Raw genomic sequence first — 3,481 nt, forward strand, 5'->3', positions numbered from 1 at the left:
AGGACATTGTTGAGTTGCCCTGATCATTATGAAATTCACCACTCATGTTATTGATTGAGGTGTATGTTCCTTCCCATCCTTGTCTTCCATGCATCGAGAAGTTGAATCTATCTCCATTGGGAGTGTAATTCAAATGCACTGCTAGCCAAACTTCTCCAAATGATCCATGGTCAAATCTTCTTTTCAGAAAATACTATGCACAGGCACAACCCCTTCAGGGAAAGCTTGGAACCCATCATAGGATTTGATTATATCCTTCTGAGGTGTCAAGAAAATGTAGCCATTGTAGTCATCAAGATTCTCTATAAGATGATAATGGTTGAAAGAGTTCTACCTTCCTTGGATCAACATTCCAGGCATATTAGCTAAAACCTTATGCTTGTTCTTCTTGGTCATCTGGTAGTAACTGGCAACATATGCACCTAAATCATCCACTTTTTCTTCTTTTTCAATGTCAAAATTTGAGATTCCTTTGTAGAGAAGATCCCCTCTAGGAGTAGGACCGAGAAGAATGAGTAGTGGAATCCAAAGCTAGTACAACTACTGCCAGATTGTCCATGCTTCCTCTGTCAAAAGCAGAATTCACCATAGCCAAATCTAATGCATGCACGTTGGTTGGTAAATGCTCCGTTGAATGATTATTTTGCCATTGTGCCTCTAGAAGCAGATTGCAGATATCTTGTGTATTCATCTTCTCAAAGATTCCATCTGATGCAACAACAAGGTAACTATCATTGCTTGATAAACATTGCCAATCTGTGACCTCTAGTTTAGAAATCACCCCATACTTTTTAAATGATACATCTCCAATAGCTCTAGAAATGGTTAGCTCACCATTAACCCTTGGCACATCTCTCCATTTCAAAACAGAGCCACCAATAGCTTCAATGCATGTTCTCTCTTCATCTCTATCTGGGTGGTGATCTTGGGTTAATTCCTTCACACAAAGCAATGATTGAGAATTGTTGGAATTCTCTTGTCTGAAAAGTTTTGTGGTCTTGTTTCGTTTTCGCTTATGCTCCCTCCAACTAGCACCTCTGAATTGTTCTAGTAAATTAGAACATTCTGAGCATAAAAGAGCTTTGGAATCTCCAATATTGGCAACCAAAACATACTCATCGGCTTTGAGAACAATACTTGCTCTTGATCCAGATTGCAAATCACTTCTGAGAGCTTCATTTGTAAATGCAATATCAATATCAAATATTGCTCTTAACAATGCTTCCTTTAATATTGTCCTGTACATTGAATCTTCAGAAATTCCTAATGAGACCCACCATGACCTGCAAAGCTCAAGAATCTTTATGAATCGATCCTTCAAGAATACTTCAAAGGAAAATTGGTCTTTTCCTTCCTTCTTGCAAACTTCCAAACAATGTAGGCCATAATGTCCTCCTCTAACATCATTTTCAGTAATAGATGCATCCTCAAAACAAGGCTTATATCCAGTCAATAACATACTTCTTTGCCCCATTCTAGACAGCTGCACTACCTTCAACTCTCTGTTCACAGTCCCCAAAACCCCTATGCACGATACTAGTGAGAGACAACCACTCAAACTCTCGTTAACTCCTTAACTCCTCAAAACTCCCTAACCCTAGAATCATGAGAGGGAATTGTTTAATGTTTTACATGAAAATATCCATAACCAACTTTCTCTCCATTATACATGTCCCTTACATGGCATTTCCCTTGTAAACCCATAGGTGTAAATTAGTGTGCCTCACCCAAGGGGAGTCAAACTAATTGAGCTAGCCCCTTCAATGTTAGAACATATAATTCTAAAAAAAAAAAAAAAACACTTCATGAGTTCCATAAGTCACACTTGATGAAGGATTTATATATAAAAAGATATAAATCTTTGTGAATGGCATTCATCTCCCTAGCCTTTTGGCATCATGTTATTACATTAGTTGCTTTATTAGTCTAATCCATATCATTTTTTCACAATATTGAGTTATTCCTTTTTAAATCAAGGTTGAGTGCTAGATGGTGTTTGTTAACCCTAACCAAGCATGTTGCACATGGAGTATTGATCTTTTTTTTGCATATCTTGTTACCAAATGCACTTATATAAGTGACTATCAATTAACATCTTCTTTATACTAAGCTTGCAATTGTAGGATTATTTGATGGAGCTTAATGCTTTTATTGAGGGAAGTCATGGTTTGTGCTTACATTCTCCTTGACACTTCCCTCATGACATTGTTGATCACCTCTGGTGAGTGCTGAGGTGTCTTAAGGAAAGTTGTTCTTATGTGCACTTACCTAGTGTTGTTGTCCTTGAAATCACATAACCATGGGGGTTTGTTACTATGATTTATTATTGATATCCCATGTTAGATAATGCACATTATGTCCTTGGTTGGCATCATCATTTCTTGTTTGGAGGCTTTCATCTAGCACATATGGTGTTTGAAATGTGATTGAGGGCCTTGCATAACATTGCTCAAACATTTGATTTACCCTTAGCACATTTATGATGAGGGATATCCATCAACTAAGAGTTTCCTTAAGTATTGTTGGTTAATTATTGCTCCTTGACATAGTGAATTAGTTGTTGGGCATGTTTGCATGTGTTCATAGGGTTTCACTTGGATTATTGTTTCATGATTTTGATTGATGAACCTTGAAGTAGTATACCCACCCTTTGTTGCATAATTGATGTCCCTTTTGGTGGATGTCTTGATGACATGGAAAAGTGGTTGTGGTTTGTTAGAAGAATGCCAATGGATATTTATAGTTTGGCTATGATGTGGCATGTTGTGAGTAATTATTTTCTTGATAGAAGAAATCGCTCACCTTATTTGGCATCTTCTCATGCATTTGGAGGCATTTAGACCTTGCTTGGGTGGTCTTTTACATTGACACCCATGGTTTTGGTCACTTGGTATGTTATTTTCACATTGTATCATATAGTTTCTCTTGGTTTGGGAAGCTTCTTTATTACTATATTGGAGAGTGTGCTAGCCTCATTACACAATCTATTAGGGTGAACTATTTATCATATCCCTTGGAGTAGAGGTGTTGGTACATGTGAATTTAACCACTTTGGCACATTGAATGAGGACACCCCACTTCTTTGAGGAGGTTATAACAACTTTATGGACAATTGTGGCACATGTTTCTATGAGATTACTATTTATGGCCAATTTGGTTGATCCTGGGAGATAATTCCCTAACATTTTTATACTATTTCTATTTGGAGGAGTTATGTTCTTTGTCTACAAGACTCTAATTACCTTGGGATATTCTTGGAGGTCACTCCACTTGAAAAGGTGGTCATGACCATTATTTGTAAAATTTTTTTTTTTTATGTCTACTCTTGAAGGATGAGTTGCTCTCTTCTTGGAGAAACAACCTTAACATCTTCTATTTTGGCCATATATTGGTATCTCTAGGCGGCTAACTACCTTTTCTAAGAGACTGCTCCCATTTTGGCATGAGTATTTATAGGTGAAGTTATCTAGCTACATGGGTT

At 37.2% G+C, this 3,481-nt stretch overlaps 1 pseudogene; it reads right to left on the reverse strand.

Moving 5' to 3' along the window:
- Positions 1–490: 490 nt before the first annotated feature.
- LOC149184780 (putative protein phosphatase 2C 51 pseudogene) lies at positions 491–1,474 on the reverse strand (annotated as a pseudogene).
- Between the last annotated feature and the right edge of the window lie 2,007 nt (positions 1,475–3,481).

Source organism: Pinus tabuliformis, chromosome 3_2 (assembly GCF_031772625.1).
Source record: "Pinus tabuliformis cultivar Carrire ecotype Pingquan chromosome 3_2, CPIR1, whole genome shotgun sequence".
Lineage (NCBI taxonomy): Eukaryota > Viridiplantae > Streptophyta > Pinopsida > Pinales > Pinaceae > Pinus > Pinus tabuliformis.